General features: G+C 51.4%; 1 protein-coding gene and 1 long non-coding RNA gene across 3 annotated transcripts in view; both read left to right on the top strand.

Annotated features, from left to right (window-relative positions):
- The window catches only part of TRAF3IP1 (TRAF3 interacting protein 1), a 1,208,890-nt gene that overhangs the window by 45,887 nt on the left and 1,145,742 nt on the right, over window positions 1-17,261 (top strand). The gene's annotated exons all lie outside the window — the stretch shown is intronic.
- On the top strand, window positions 1,347-14,862 carry LOC115474949. Its single transcript, XR_003942944.1, has 3 exons — window positions 1,347-1,456; window positions 2,176-2,177; window positions 14,853-14,862. It is a non-coding gene; the product is annotated as an uncharacterized LOC115474949 (long non-coding RNA).

Here is a 17,261-nt window from a genome sequence, read left to right on the forward strand (position 1 = left end):
CTTCAGCTCAAGTAAGAGGAAAGTTCCTCTCCCAGTATGTACACAACATTGGTATGGTGGGCATAGCCAGAGAGTTCTGTAAATTAAGCCATCTTGAGTAGAGATGTGGTAGCCATGTTAGTCCACTTCTAAAGATCTAAAGATAATCAATAGAAATAAAATAAAACATAGAAAAGAAAATAAGATGATACCTTTTTTATTGGACTATCATCCTATTTTCTGTTTTATTTCTATTGATTACCTGTAAATTAAGCCAAAATCCCGTTAGGTCCCCATAGCCCAAGATGAGGTTCAGTATCGCAGGCAGAGAAACTCGGTGGTCCCTCGAGATTAGTAGCAGGTCATTGGCATAGACCTTGATGTCTACATCCTGGACGTGAACCCCAACCATGGCTTAAGAATTGCGCAGCATACATTATAAAGGTTCAAGGTTCAAGATAAAAAATCAGTGGGGAGAGGGGACATTCCTAATGAGTGCCACACTGGATAGGAAATGTAGCCATTCGGCTACCATTAACTACTTATCATTTCTGTAGTGCTACTAGACGTACGCACCAACAGTGTAGCCAGGGGATTGGTATGTAGTGCTGCTACAGCCTGAGGAAGTGAGAAAACCAACCCTCAGTGCCCACATGAGCTGAGTTTTTTGAAAAGAAAGGGCCATCAAAAGCCTGCTCTGTGTCCAGTCTAGTCAACAACAGCGGCCCACGAAACATCAGCAACAGCCAGCTTCCGCACATTGACCACCATTGCCTGCCCCTAATGAAAACAACCTGGTCTTCTTAATGAACCCAAGCAGGCACACTGCAAGCCTATTTGCTAAAATGCATGAAAGAATTTTAACATCCACATTAATAAGAGATATAGGACGATATGCTGTGGGAAGACTTGCCTGCCTGTCTGGTTTGAGTAAAAGACTGAGTGCCACATTAGTATGGGATGGAAACTCTGTTCTCAGAGGACAAGCAGGCTGCTTGTTCTCACGTGTGGGTCGGCGTCCACGGCAGCCCCAGGAACGGAGATTTTCCAGCAAAATCTAAAAAAAGCTCTGCAGCAGCCAGTAGGGCGCTTGACGGATGTACCGTGCATGCGTGGCCATCTTCCCGCCCGCGTTCGTTCCTGCCTCAGCGTGTCAGTCTCTCTCCCTCAGGTCCCAGGAAAAACTTAGGCGCCTTTCGCGTGTTGTTTACCGCTTTCTTTTTGTTTTTCGTCGCCTTTTTTTCTTCTCTTTCCAGTTAAAAAAAAAAAAAAAAGAAAACCCTCATTTTGTTAGTTTTTGTCTCCTGGTAAGTTTCCTTTCATTTCCGTTGCGGCCTTCTTTGGCCGCACGTCCGCAGTACTCCTTTTTTGTGCCCTTAGTTGGCACAATCGAGCCGTTTGATTTCGCCGCTGCGATTTTTCCGCTGATGTCATCGAAGCCTCCCAGTGGCTTCAAGAAGTGTGCTCGGTGCCAGCGGTCGATCTTGGGCACTGACCCGCACTCCTGGTGCATCCAGTGCCTTGGGCCTGACCATTGCCCAGACGCTTGCAAGTTGTGTCTGAGTTTGAAAAAACGGACACAGGCGTCGAGAAGAGCTCTTCTGGACCGTCTTTTCGGAGCTCCGACTGATTCCTCGGCGTCGACATTGGCACCGGGGATGGCATCGGGAGCGCAGGTAATGGCTGTCCGAACTTCACCTTTAGCTGGGAGTAGTGAGCTGTCGAGTGGGTCTCCACCTGTCTAGAAGGCTCCTGCTGGGCAGGCCCACCGGGACCGACCGATGTCGGACCCGACCCCGAGGAGGCGTGTGGATTCCACGCCCTCGTCGGTACCGAGCAGTACCGGTGACGTGCTTCGAGCGAAGGCGAAGAAGCATCGGCACCGGTCTCCTTCGAGACACGGTACCGGGAGCTCTGGGGCGTTGAAGGATTCGGCACCCGGAAAGCGTCGACGCCGGGAGGAGCGCTCACCCTCCATACAAGAGGTGTCGGTGCGTTGATCTTCGGACAGCCCGGTACCGCCTCCCAGGCCTTCACAGATTCTGACTTTGACTCCAGTACCGGCCCCATAGCCTTCCTCGACAGCGACTTTGGAGGACAGCATTCGAGCCATTCTTCCAGGCCTTCTGGAAGGGCTGCTTCATCAGTCTGCTCCGGTACCGGTACTGCTTGCGCCCTCGGTACCGTCGATGGAAGCGGTAGCTGGCTCTGCGCCTGTGGTGAGGTCCCCGACGCCGGTACCGCTTGCGGCATCGGCCTCGGCTGCCACCCAGGTCGACTCCCCGTCGACGTCGTTGGAGGGAGCTTCATCCCCGCCAGTATGGGAGTCGACTTCTCGTCATCGCCATAGGGGACATGATTCCTCGGTGTCGAGACGGGCCCGGTTTCGGACTGCAGTTCAAGAACTCTTGTCCGATACCGAGGAGGATGCCTCCTGGGATGAAGGGGAAGATCCCAGATATTTCTCTTCTGAGGAGTCTTGTGGTCTTCCCTCTGATCCCTCTCCTTCACCTGAGAGGAAGCTTTCTCCGCCGGAGTCTCTCTCCTTCTCGTCATTTGTCCGGGAAACGTCTGTGGGCATTCCCTTCCCGGTGGTAACTGAGGATGAGCCCAGGACTGAGATGCTCGAGGTCCTTGACTATCCTTCGCCACCTAAGGAGTCATCCACTGCCCCTCTGCATAATGTCCTTAAGGAGACATTGCTGAGGAATTGGATGAAACCGTTATCTAATCCCACCATCCCCAAGAAAGCGGAGTCCCAGTATCGAATCCATGGGGAACCTGAGTTGATGAGGTTGCAGTTACCTCATGACTCTGCGGTTGTGGATTCCACTCTCAAGAGAGCCAGAAGTACTAGAGATTTCGCCTCAGCTATAGACTTTTTTGGGAGGAAGACTCTTTTTAGACTCTTTTGGGAGGAAGGCCTACCAGTCCTCTATGCTCGTGTCCAAAATTCAGTCCTACCAGCTCCACACGAGCATTCACATGCGGAACAATGTTAAGTAACTGGCGGACTTGGTGGATAAGCTCCCTCCGGAGCACGGCAGGCCTTTTCAGGAGGTGGTCAGGCAGCTGAAGGCGTGTCGTAAATTCCTGTCCAGGGGTGCTTATGACACTTTTGATGTTGCATCCAGATCCGCTGCTCAAGGTATAGTGATGCGCAGACTCTCCTGGCTGCGTGCCTCTGACCTGGATAATCGGACCCAGCAGCGGCTTGCGGATGTTCCTTGCGGGGGGATAATATTTTTTGGTGAGAAGGTCGAGCAGGTGGTAGAGCAGCTTCACCAGTGGGAAACTGCCCTTGACAAACTCTCCCATCGGGCGCCTTCAGCATTTACCTCAACAGCTAGACGTTTTTTCAGGGGAAGGAGGAGTGCTCCCTATGCAATAGGCGTAGGTACAATCTACCTTCCCGACAACCTTCTCAGGCTCAACCCCAGTGCGCTCGTTCGCATCAACAGCGTGCGCCCAGACAGGCCCCTGCAGCTCCCCAGCAAAAGCAAGGGACGGGCTTTTGACTGGCTCCAGTTGAGCATAGCCACTATAAAAGTACCTGTGCTGGACAATCTGCCGGTCGGGGAGAGGTTAAAATTTTTTCACCAAAGGTGGCCTCTCACTGGTGGGTTCTTCAAATAGTCCGGTTAGGGTACTCCCTCAATTTGATCTCCAGACCTCCAAATTGTCCACCGGGAGCTCAGTCCTTCGGCTTCCAGCACAGGCAGGTACTTGCAGAGGAACTCTCCGCTCTTCTCAGTGTCAATGCGTTCGAGCCTGTTCCACCAGGACAAGAAGGGCTGGGATTCTATTCCAGGTACTTTCTTGTGCAAAAGAAAACAGGGGGGGATGTGTCCCATCCTAGACCTAAGGGCCCTGAACAAATTCCTTGTCCGAGAAAAGTTCAGGATGGTTTCCCTGGGCACCCTTCTTCCCATGATTCAGGAAAACGATTGGCTATGCTCTCTGGACTTAAAGGATGCCTATACCCACATCCCGATACTTCCAACTCACAGGCAGTATCTTCGATTTCGTCTGGGAACTCGACACTTCCAGCATTGTGTGCTGCCCTTTGGGCTTGCCTCTGCGCCCAGGGTGTTTACAAAATGCCTAGCGGTGGTTGCAGTGTCGCTACGCAGACTGGGAGTGCACGTGTTCCCTTATCGCGACAGTTCGCTGGTGAAGAACACCTCGGAGGCAGGAGCTCTACAGTCTATGCAGATGACTATTCAACTGCTGGAGCTACTCGGGTTTGTCATAAATTACCCAAAGTCCCATCTCCTTCCAGTTCAGAAACTAGAATTCATAGGAGCTTTGCTGGACTCACAGATGGCTCATGCCTATCTCCCCGAGGCGAGGGCAGACAATCTTTTGTCTCTCGTTTCCATGGCCAGAGCGTCTCAGCAGGTTACAGCTCAGCCCATGGCTCGCCTTCACATGAGATCTGCTCAATGGACCTTAGCTTCCCAGTGTTATCAAGCTGTGGGGAATCTAGAGGATGTGATCCAACTGTCCTCCGAATTTCACAATTCCCTTCAGTGGTGGACAATTCGATCCAATTTGGTCTTGGGACGTCCCTTCCAAATTCCTCAGCCTCAAAAAGTGCTGATTATGGATGCATCTATCCTGGGGTGGGGGGCTCAAGTAGATGGGCTCCACACTCAGGGAGCTTGGTCCCTCTAGGAATCAGGTCTTTAGATCAATCTCCTGGAGTTGCGAGCGATCTGGAATGCTCTAAAGGCTTTCAGAGATCGGCTGTCTAATCAAATTATTCAAATTCAGACAGACAACCAGGTTGCCATGTACTACATCAACAAGCAAGGGGGCACCGGATCTCGCCTCCTGTGTCGGGAAGCCGTCCAGATGTGGCTTTAGGCTCGCCGTCACGGTTTGTTTCTCCAGGTCATGTATCTGGCAGGCGTAGACAACAGTAGATTGAGCAGGTTAATGCAACCTCACAAGTGGTCGCGCAACATGGGCGTGGTACGCAAGATCTTCAGGGAGTGGGGCACCCCCCTCGGTGGATCTTTTTGCCGCACAGATCAATCACAAGGTTCCTCAGTTCTGTTCCAGACTTCAGGCCCACGACAGGCTAGCGTCAGATGCCTTTCTCCTTCATTGGGGGAAGGGCCTTCTGTATGCATATCCTCCCATACCTCTGGTGGGGAAGACTTTGCTGAAACTGCAGGAAGACCGCGGAACCATGATTCTGATTGCGCCCTTTTGGCCTCGTTAGATTTGGTCCCTCTTCTTCTGGAGTTGTCCTCCGAAGAACCGTAGAGATTGGAGTGTTTTCCAGCCTTCATCACTCAGAATGAGGGGGGCGCTTCTGCATCCCAACCTCCAGTCTCTGGCTTTCACGGCCTGGATGTTGAGAGCGTAGACTTCGCCTCCTTAGGTCTTTCTGAGGATGTCTCCCGAGGCTTGCTTGCTTCCAGGAAAGATTCCATGAAGAGGAGGTTTGCCGTCTGGTCTGACAGCAAGTCCCTAGATCCTCGCTCTTGTCCTACACAGAGCCTGCTTGAATACCTTCTACACTTGTCAGAGTCTGATCTCAAGACCAACTCCGTAAGGGTTCATCTTAGTGCAATTAGTGCTTTCCATTATCGTGTAGACGGTAAGCCTATCTCTGGACAGCCTTTAGTTGTTCGCTTCATGAGAGGTTTGCTTTTATCAAAGCCCCCTGTCAAACCTCCACCAGTGTCAAGGGGTCTCAACGTCGTCCTCACCCAGCTGATGAAAGCTCCTTTTGAGCCACTAGATTCCTGCCATCTGAAGTACTTGACCTGGAAGGTCATTTTCTTGGTGGCTGTTACTTCAGCTCGTAGAGTCAGTGAGCTTCAAGCCTTGGTAGCCCATGCTCCTTATACTAAATTTCATCATAACAGAGTAGTCCTCCGTACGCTTCCTAAGTTCTTGCCGAAGGTGGTGTCGGAGTTCCATCTGAACCAGTCAGTTGTATTGCCAACATTCTTTCCCCGTCCTCATACCCGCCCTGCTGAACGTCGGTTGCACACACTGGACTGTAAGAGAGCATTGGCCTTCTATGTGGAGCGGACAAGCCCCTTCAGACAGTTCGCCCAAATGTTTTTCTTTTGATCCCAAACAGAAGGGGAGTTGCTGTCAGGAAACGCACCATTTCCAATTGGCTAGCAGATTGCATTGTCTTCACTTATGCCCAAGCTGGGCTGACTGTTGAGGGTCACGTCACGGCTCATAATGGTCGAGCCATGGCAGCGTCAGTGGCCCACTTAAAGTCGGCCACTATTGAAGAGATTTGCAAAGCTGTGACGTGGTCATCAGTCCACACATTCACCTCTCATTACTGCCTTCAGCAGGATTCCCGACGCGACAGTCGGTTTGGGCAGTCGGTGCTGCAGAATCTGTTCGGGGTCTAGAATCCAACTCCACCCCCCTAGGCCCAATTTTATTCTGTTCCAGGCTGCACTTTCAGTTAGTTGTTTCTTCGTAGGTCAATCTTTATGTCCTCGCCGTTGCGAGCCCCAATTGACCTTCTTCCTTGTTTTGAGTGAGCCTGGGGGCTAGGGATATCCCTCATGTGAGAACAAGCAGCCTGCTTGTCCTCTGAGAAAGCGAAGATACTTCTCCGAGGACAGCAGGCTGATTGTTCTCACCAACCCGCCCACCTCCCCTTTGGAGTTGTTGTTTTATTCTTTATTTGCTTTTCATTTAACTGAGGCGGGAACGGACGCGCACGGGCGGGAAGATGGCCACGCATGCGCAGTATGTCCGTCCCGCACCCTATTGGCTGTTGCAGAGCTTTTTTTTTAGATTTTTCTGGAAAATCTCCGTTCCTAGGGCTGCCGTGGACGCCGACCCACATGTGAGAACAATCAGCCTGATGTCCTCGGAGAATACCTGCTACAGTTACTTATCTTCGCTTTCCATGACCATGGTATTGTAATAGCCCAAAAGGGGGCCCATTAGCTGCAGTTGCAGCAATTTGTAAAATTCCTCTGTCAATCCATCCGGGCCAGGAGCCGAGTTTGTTTAAGGGCTTGAATGGCTCACTGAAGCTCTTTGGCCCGCAAAGGTTGATTCAAGTCATCCACCGCTGTTGCATTTAGTCGAGGTAAACTGGGCTGTCTCAGCAATTTGAGCTGCCCTCCCTTCGTCATCTACAGTTGCATACTGGTGAGAAAAATGAGACAACAACATTTCCGCAATATCTTCCATTTTAGTGGTTATGCCACCCTCAGCTTGCTGAAGGGAGGAAGGTAGCAAGAGCTATGCCCAGTTTTCATCACCCAAGCCAAGGGTTTACTAGCTTTTACCAAATTTAAAAAAATTGTATTTGGAAATAAAAGCAGCATATGTGAAGCACACTCGTGAAGCAGGGACTTTATTTTACAAGGGTCACTTGCAAACAGTAATACAGAGATGACTGCACATTAATACAAGATAAGAAGAAAACAATCCCAACTAGATATATGGATTATATACAATCTTTCTCTTTCTGAGACCACAAAGTGAAGAAAAATAGGGAGAGTGAGATAAGGAGATCAATTAAACAGTAAACAGAAAACATGGTATTAACCTGATTATCCCCAGATATTACTCATCTAATTCATTATTCCACATTGATCATCTGGTTGGCTTCTTCAAGACCAAATACGGTGTATACTCAATTCATTTCATTGAGAGCATACTTATTGTCCAGATTTTAGTTAGAAATAATACATCTGATTACATTCTCTCTCTTTTAAAAACCAGAAATTATTTAACAATACATATACTTAAGTCTCTAATTCAAATCCCACTGATTAAAGCAATCCCAGTTTTCACAGGCTTCACTCCTTTCAAAGTAATAATTAAGGAAATATTTCTGAGGAAAACTTTAGGAGTCATACCTGGAACTCTGGGAAAAACAATAATCTCGACATTAATCATCCACAATAACATCCATCTTATCATTCAAAGTTTCTGGTCCATTATCATTTTCAGGATCATAACCACTTCTAGCTTGTGTAGAACTTCATTTATTATATCAGTTTTTCACTCTCAAAGGGTTCAGTCAAATTGTCCATGTAACTGTCCAGTAAGATTATATCTGAAACAAAGTTATTTACTACCACCGTCAGGTCCCGAAGCACCTTCCAGATGGCATTCAATGTAACCTCCACGGAAGCCAAAAACTCCAAGGTGATTTCTCTTGAGGTGTTTAGGAGTGGTTCCGCCGATTTGGGTTCTGCTGTAAACGTCCTCCGTTTCAGCATATTCCTCTAACTCACTCCTCCACTCCTTTGGACATGGTGGTTGAATAATTCGGGAGCGATGGAGTTGTTTTTCCAGGTCCAAGAGCGTTGATACTCCTTCGCCGGCGCTAATCAAAGGACTCGCCAACCCTTTCATTTGTGGGCAGTTCGACGCGCAGTGGTCCCGCACTTGCTTCTCAGGTGACAAAACGCTGGCCATCAGCGGCTTACCTCTGGTTGTTCCCTTCCTCTCAGTTAAGGAAAGTGCAATTGCAGAGAGGGAATTTACATAAAGAAGACAAAACTTCAGAGGGCAGCTGGGCCACTGGACATACGAACTTCAGGTCACCATCTTACCACTCTCCCAGTTTGGGACACTCTTTGTCTGGTTTCTCTTCAGAGGCCTGTCTGATATGGGTAACCCTTCAGCATAGCCCTCTGAGTCATTGAAACACAGAAGCCCCTCCACCACTACAAGGTGGTGTCCCTTCGGAGGGGTGAAGCAGGGAATTTAAAGCAACACGGTAATTGGTGTTTCATAAAGGGCAGGTGTGGGGCGTGCCACGTACTGATGCTTCAACCCTCACAATTTCCACTCGTGCTATAATGCCCTGAGCAGTTTGCTTATTGCGGGCACTGATGTATGCAATATCCCCTCGTAAGACTACCTTAGCTGTGGGCCAAAACAAACATGGGTCATCTGTATGCTGCTGATTTGAGACGAAAACTCTTTCCACAGAGTTTGCAAATATTTACCAAAATCAGGGGAAGCAAAAGGGTAGGCGGGAAAATGCCACCTGGAGCGCTGGTGGAAGTAAGGTTCTGCATCCAGGTCCACCTAATTCAAAACATGATCTGAAATTTCCTGTGGACCAATTGTAGCAGAGCATATGAGGGAAAAGAAATGTACTGACTAATATGTGGTCAAGCAAGATAACATATGATGTACCCAAGAAGTGTGTTTGAAATCATTCTCATCTAGGTGGAGTAAGTGCCAGGGATCAACAAGATCCCAATTTGTGCAAAACTGCAACCCCCACTAGAATGTGCTCTTATCCCTGTAAATTTAGCTGCACACCTACATAATGGCCCTCCTGGTCCTTAAAAGTTCAGACTGGCAGGCCAAAGATCTATGTATTAAGATCACCACGCCTCCGCTACGACTTGACACGGGAGCAGTGAACCATTCCTAGCCAGTGCAGGTGCAGTTTCAGATGGTCCTCCGGGGACAACCTGGCCTCCACGTCGATTCTGAGCTGCTAAGGTTTTAGTTCGATTCATAGGGGAAGTAATCCCACAAACATTCCAGGAAGCCCAAGTGGATAGGCTTACCCTGTGATGAACTCATGCAAACAGAACAACACACATACCGGGAAAAATGACATTCATACCCCATAGAAAGCCCCTAGGCGCCCAGCCCTCACTATGAAGCAAACCATGGAACAGGACTCCTCTCCAGCCCACATTTCACACTCCATACACCTCAATCACAAGCATGCCCACACATTACCACAAGACAGGTAAAAGGAACCCCTGCAGTGCCTCAAACAATCCCACCAGAACAATAACCCCAATATGTACAAGGGTGCAAGGAGATGTAGAGGCCTGCCTGCCCGCCCAGCAGCGACCGCACCTTTCACGGAAGGGAGTTATGGTGTATCAGGACATATGACGCTTAATGTAAGCAAGTGCAAATTGATGCACGTGGGAAAGAGGAACCCAAACTATAGTTACTTGATGCAAGGTTCCACATTAGGAGTCACCGACCAGGAAAGGGATCTAGGTGTCTTCGTTGATACGTTGAAATCCTCTGTTCAGTGTGCAGCGGCTGCTAAGAAAGCAAATAGAATGTTAGGTATTATAAGGAAAGGAATGGGAAACAAAAATGAGGATGTTATGTCTTTGTATCGCTCCATGGTGCGACTGCACCTCGAATACTGTGTGCAATTATGATCACCGCATCTCAAAAAAGATATAGTGGAATTAGAAAAGGTACAGAGAAGGGCCACGAAAATGATAAAGCGAATGGGATGACTTCCCTAGTGCTCTTCAGTTGGAGAAAAGATGGCTGAGGGGAGATATGATAGGGGTCTATAAAATGAGTGCTGTGGGATGGGTAGACATGAATCGCTTGTTTATTCTTTCCAAAAATACTAGGACTAGTGGGCATGCAATGAAGCTACATAGTAGCGCTATAAAAATGCTAAATAGTAGTAGTAGTAGTACATTTAAAACAAACTGGAGAAAATATTTCTTCACGCAACATGTAATGAAACTCTGGAATTTGTTGCTTAGCGAGGTTTAAAATAGGTTTGGATAATTTCCTAAAAGAAAAGTCTATAAGCCATTATTAAGATGGACTTGGGGAAAGTTTCTAGGATAAGCAGCATAAAATGTACTGTTTTTGGATACTTGTAACCTGGATTGACCACTGTTGGAAACAGGATTCTGGGCTTGATGGACCTTTGGTCTGGCCCAGTATGGCAACACTTATGTACTTATCTACTGTTAACAGTCTTGTGCCTCTTGTAAAACGTTTTCTCCGAGGACAAGCAGGCTGCTTGTTCTCACGACTGGGTTGACGTCCACGGCAGCCCCCACCAACCGGAACAAAAACTTTGCGGGCGGTCCCGCACGCAGGGCACGCCCACCGCGCATGCGTGGCCGTCTTCCCGCCTGTGCGCGACCGTTCCTGCTCAGTTTTTTTCGATTCCGCGCTGAGGAGAGACGTGTTACCGTCTCTCTTTTGGTCAGCCCCGGAAACCGGACCGCGGCTTAGCCGCAAATTTTCTTTTTCGTGCGCATTCGCGCTTCTTTTCTTTCTAAAAAAAAAAAAAAAAAAGTTTGTCCCCTCGTCGTCTTAGCGCGGGGGCGCTTCGTTGCGGCCTTGTGGCCGCTCGGTCGTTTCTTTTTTGGGTGTGCTTTTCACCGCCACCATCGACGACTTTGACTTCGCCAACGCGATTTTTCCGTCGATGTCCTCGAAGGTCCCGAGTGGATTCAAGAAGTGTGGTCGGTGCGGCCGGCACATCTCGCAAACCGATACTCACGCTTGGTGTCTTCAGTGCCTTGGCCCGGAGCATAATACCAAGACGTGCACCTTGTGTCTCGGATTGCGAAAGTGGACACAGGTGGCGAGGCAAGTTCGTCGGGACCAACTTTTTGGAACTTGTGCCGGCCCTTCGACATCGACGGCATCGGTGTCGATGGCTGGGTCTTCGGTACCGGTACCGATGTCGACGAAATCGACACTGACGATGGCATCGACCCCAGGAGCACAGGTACCGTTGGCCCGCCGGACCTCCGGCGACGGCGGGGGTGAGCGGCCGTGCGGGCAGTCGGCCCCGGCCACTCCCTCTACCCAGGGCCATCGGGACCGAACCCTGTCAGACCCGATCCCTCGAGGCCAGGGGGGGTTCTACCTCCTCTTCATCTCTGCCACTGAGCGTCGAGGATGGGCACCGAAAGAAACCAAAGAAGCATCGGCATCGGTCGCCCACGGCTCACGGGACTGCTAGTTCTGGTGCCTCCAGAGATGAATCGACACCGAGGAAACGGCAGTGCCGAGAGGAGCGTTCCCCCTCGGTCGAAGAGGTATCGCTACGTCAGTCCATGGGTGCTTCGGTACCGTCTCCTGGACCCGAGCAGCTTCCGGCACCGGCTCCCACACCAGCCCCCTGCCTTTCCTGACAGCGGGCCTGGACGAGTGCCTCCGAGCCATCCTTCCAGGAATTCTGAAAGGGCTGATGCGCCAGGCCTTGCCGGCTCCGGGGGTGCTTGCGCCCCCGGTGCTGTTGATGGAGGCGCCAGCGTGCTCCAGCCCGATGCCAAGGCCTCCGACACCGATGCCGCTTGCGGTACCGGTGTCGACCGCCACGCAGGTGGAATCCCCGTCGACGTCAATGGAGGGAGCTTCATCCCCGCCGGCACGGGAGTCCACCGTTTGACGCCACCATCGAGGACGTGGTTCCTCGCAGTCGAGACGGGCCCGGTTCAGGTCTGAGCTGAAAGAGCTCATGTCCGACACCGAGGAAGAGGCCTCGTGGGGGGAGGAGGAAGACCCCAGATATTTCTCCTCAGAGGAGTCTGAGGGCCTTCCCTCCGACCCCACTCCTTCACCGGAGAGGAAGCTCTCGCCCCCTGAGAGCCTCTCCTTTGCCTCCTTTGTCAGGGATATGTCTATATGCATTCCCTTCCCCGAGGTCTCTGTGGATGAGCCGAGGGCTGAGATGCTCGAGGTCCTTGACTATCCATCACCACCTAGAGAGTCTTCCATGGTACTGTTGCACGATGTCCTCAAGGAGACACTGCTTCGGAACTGGCAGAAGCCATAATCTAACCCCACCATTCCCAAGAAAGCGGAGTCCCAATACAGAATCCACTCTGACCCAGAGTTAATGCGGCCCCAATTGCCTCGTGACTCGGCGGTGGTGGACTCTGTTCTCAAGAGGGCATGGAGTTCGAGGGATACCGCCTCGGCGCCCCCGGGGTGGGAGTCTCGCACTCTGGACTCGTTTGGGAGGAAGGCCTACCAATCTTCCATGCTCGTAACCCGCATCCAGTCATACCAGCTCTCCACGAGCATTCACATGCGGAACAATGTGAAGCAACTGGCGGACCTGGTCGATAAGCTCCCTCCGGAGCAGTCCAGTCCTTTTCAGGAGGTGGTCAGGCAGCTGAAGGCGTGTAGAAAGTTCCTGTCCAGGGGTATATATGACACCTGTGATGTAGTATCTCGAGCTGCGGCCCAAGGTATAGTGATGCGCAGACTCTCCTGGCTGCGTGCCTCTGACCTGGACAACCGCACCCAGCAACGGCTGGCGGATGTCCCTTGCCGGGGGGATAACATTTTCGGCGAGAAGGTCGAGCAGTTGGTGGACCAACTACACCAGCGGGAAACCGCCCTCGACAAGCTCTCCCACCGGGCGCCTTCAGCATCCACCTCTACAGGTGGACGTTTTTCCCGGGCCAGGCAGGCTGCGCCCTACGCCTACAGCAAGCGTAGGTACACCCAGCCGGCCTGAAGGCCTCCTCAGGCACAGGGACAGTCCCAGCGCGCTCGTTCTCGTCAACAGCGTGCACCTAAGCAGCCCCCTGTGCCTCCACAGCAAAAGCGGGGACGGGCTTTTGATTGGATCCATGGGAACATAGCCGCCATCAAAGTGTCCGTACTGGACGGCCTGCCGGTCGGGGGGAGGTTGAAAGTTTTTCACCAAAGGTGGCCTCTTATAACCTCTGACCAGTGGGTTCTCCAAACTGGAATTCATAGGAGCTCTGCTGAATTCACAGACGGCTCAGGCCTTTCTTCCCGAAGCGAGGGCCCACAACCTCCTGTCCCTCGCTTCCCAGACCAGAGCGTCTCAGCAGGTCACAACTCGGCAGATGTTGAGACTCCCAGGTCATATGGCCTCTACAGTTCATGTGACTCCCATGGCTCGTCTTCACATGAGATCTGCTCAATGGACCCTAGCTTCCCAGTGGTGCCAAGCCACCGGGAATCTAGAAGATGTCTTCCGCCTGTCCCTCAGTTGTCGCAATTCGCTGCACTGGTGGACACTTCGGACCAATTTGACCCTGGGACGTCCATTCCAAATTCCGCAGCCCACGAAAGTGCTGACGACGGATGCATCTCGCCTGGGGTGGGGGGGGGGGGGGGAGCTCATGTCGATGGGCTTCACACCTAGGGACTGTGGTCCCTCCAGGAACAGGATCTTCAGATCAACCTCCTGGAGCTCCGAGCGGTCTGGAACGCACTGAAGGCCTTCAGAGATCGGCTATCCTATCAAATTATCCAAATTCGGACAGACAATCAGGTTGCAATGTATTACATCAACAAGCAGGGGGGTACCGGATCTCGCCCCCTGTGTCAGGAAGCCGTCGGGATGTGGCGTTGGGCCTGCCAGTTCGGCATGCTTCTTCAAGCCACATACCTGGCAGGCGTAAACAACAGTCTGGCTGACAGACTGAGCAGAGTCATGCAACTGCACGAGTGGTTGCTCCATTCCGAGTGGTACGCAAGATCTTCCGAGAGTCCCTTGGTGGACCTTTTCGCCTCTCAGACCAACCACAAGCTGCCTCTGTTCTGTTCCATACTACAGGGACACGGCAGACTGGCGTCGGATGCCTTTCTCCTCCATTGGGGGACCGGCCTCCTGTATGCTTATCCTCCTATACCTTTGGTGGGGAAGACCTTACTGAAGCTCAAGCAAGACCACGGCACCATGATTCTGATAGCGCCTTTTTGGCCCCGTCAGATCTGGTTCCCTCTACTTCTGGAGTTGTCCTCCGAAGAACCGTGGAGATTGGAGTGTTTTCCGACTCTCATTTCGCAGAACGACGGAGCGCTTCTGCACCCCAACCTTCTGTCTCTGGCTCTCACGGCCTGGATGTTGAGGGCGTAGACTTTGCTTCGTTGGGTCTGTCTGAGGGTGTCTCCTGCATCTTGCTTGCCTCTAGAAAGGATTCCACTAAAAAAGAGTTACTTTTTCAAGTGGAGGAGGTTTGTCGTTTGGTGTGAGAGCAAGGCCCTAGAACCTCGTTTTTGACCTGCACAGAACCTGCTTGAATACCTTCTGCACTTATCAGAGTCTGGCCTCAAGACCAACTCAGTAAGGAATCACCTTAGTGCGATTAGTGCTTACCATCATCGTGTAGAGGGTAAAGCCATCTCTGGAGAGCCTTTAGTCGTTTGATTCATGAGAGGCTTGCTTTTGTCAAGGCCCCCTGTCAAGCCTCCTGCAGTGTCATGGGATCTCAACGTTGTCCTCACCCAGCTGATGAAACCTCCTTTTGAGCCACTGAATTCCTGCCATCTGAAGTACTTGACCTGGAAGGTCATTTTCTTGGTGGCAGTTACTTCAGCTCGTAGGGTCAGTGAGCTGCAAGCCCTGGTAGCTCATGCTCCGTATACCAAATTTCATCATAACAGAGTAGTACTCCGCACTCACCCTAAGTTCCTGCCAAAGGTGGTGTCGGAGTTCCATCTTAACCAGTCAATTGTCTTGCCAACATTCTTTCCCAGACCACATACCCGCCCTGCTGAACGTCAGTTGCACACATTGGACTGCAAGCGAGCGTTGGCCTTCTATCTGGAGCGGACACAGCCCCACAGACAGTCCGCCCAATTGTTTATTTCTTTCGACCCCAATAGGAAAGGGGTCGCTGTCGGGAAACGCACCATCTCCAATTGGCTAGCAGATTGCATTTCCTTCACTTACGCTCAGGCTGGGTTGACTCTTGAGGGTCATGTCACGGCTCATAATGTTAGAGCCATGGCAGCGTCAGTAGCCCACTTGAAGTCAGCCACTATTGAAGAGATTTGCAAGGCTGCGACGTGGTCATCTGTCCACACATTCACATCACATTACTGCCTCCAGCAGGATACCCGACGCGACAGTCGGTTCGGGCAGTCGGTGCTGCAGAATCTGTTTGGGGTTTGATTCCAACTCCACCCTCCAGGACCCGAATTTATTCTGGTCAGGCTGCACTCTCAGATAGTTGTTCTTCGTAGGTCAATTTCTGTTATGCCCTCGCCGTTGCGAGGTTCAATTGACCTGGGTTCTTGTTTTGAGTGAGCCTGAGAGCTAGGGATACCCCAGTCGTGAGAAAAAGCAGCCTGCTTGTCCTCGGAGAAAGCGAATGATACATACCTGTAGCAGGTGTTCTCCGAGGACAGCAGGCTGATTGTTCTCACCTACCCTCCCTCCTCCCCTTTGGAGTTGTGTTTTACTCATTCCTTTGCTTGTCATTCAACTGAGCGGGAACTGTCGCGCACGGGCGGGAAGACGGCTGCGCATGCGCGGTGGGCGTGCCCTGCGTGCGGGACTGCCCCCAAAGTTTTTGTTCCGGTTGTTGGGGGCTGCCGTGGACGTCAACCCAGTCGTGAGAACAATCAGCCTGCTGTCCTCGGAGAACACCCGCTACAGGTATGTATCATTCGCTGTCTTTCATGTGCCATCCGCATAGACTTTAAGGACTTATAGAAATTTGAAAACACACTTTGCATTCCTTTCCATTCCTGCTAGGAATTGCAGTGAATCGGCGGCGCTGTTCTAGTAGCACTGGCGACTAATCTTTTAACAACAGTACCTGTTCCCTGTTATATTGGAGCTGCTCATTCTGGTGCTTATAGGCCCAGAATAACTCCAGTTTGTGGGCATAATTCTTGCCACCACTGCTCTCGGGCGGTCCACAACGTCACACCTGCGACCAACCCGACGGGCTCATTCCAGACTCAGTGAGCCATTGCTAACAGAAAAGGAAAGCCGCTCCACGCATTGCCCCAACATGTGCTCCTGGATGGTCTCAGGGAAACCAATCAATATTGGCTTGTTTTGGTGCGATCTGTTTTTAAAATCATCCAGATTGAGCACCTGGTCTTTTAACTGTCCCAATTGCGTTCACATGGCGGTTGCGATGTCTTCCACCCCAGAAAGTCTCTGTTAGTTTGCTGAGCATTGGCGCTGCCCCGAGAGCTTAGGCATTTGGGGCTCCAGCATCTGTGACCTTCCGCTGTCGGCTTTTCAGTTGAGCCTCAGTGAACTGTCGTGCTGCAGGCCCCGGAGTCGCCGCCATGTTGTCATCGTTGCCCCGAGACTTCTCTTTTTCTTTTTTATTCAATTTTGAGAACATGCCAGGACGTGATGTCGTAAGATATTTGTCCATACAGGGGTACCAATCTGGTAAGTACCAAAAGTCCCTTTGTCATCTTTTTAGACACAGAGAAGCGGGGAGCCTCCGGAGCACTGCAGAAAGAGGTCTGCCCCACTCAAGGCATCATGTGTTCTCCGAGGACAAGCAGGCTGCTTGTTCTCACGACTGGGTTGACGTCCGCGGCAGCCCCCACCAACCGGAAGAAGCTTCGCGGGACGGTCGGCACGCAGGGCACGCCCACCGCGCATGCGCGGCCGTCTTCCCGCCCGTGCGCGACCGCTCCCGCCAGTTACTTTTTTTCCGCGACTGGAGAGAGTTGTGCAATTGCCTCTCTCTCCGTTCAGCCGCCGGATTTTTCGACCGCGTTTACGCGGATCGTTGCTTTGGATTCCCGTTCGGTTCCTCTTTCTTTTCTTTCTT

The sequence above is a fragment of the Microcaecilia unicolor genome, chromosome 7 (assembly GCF_901765095.1).
Source record: "Microcaecilia unicolor chromosome 7, aMicUni1.1, whole genome shotgun sequence".
In the NCBI taxonomy this organism is placed as follows: Eukaryota; Metazoa; Chordata; class Amphibia; order Gymnophiona; family Siphonopidae; genus Microcaecilia; species Microcaecilia unicolor.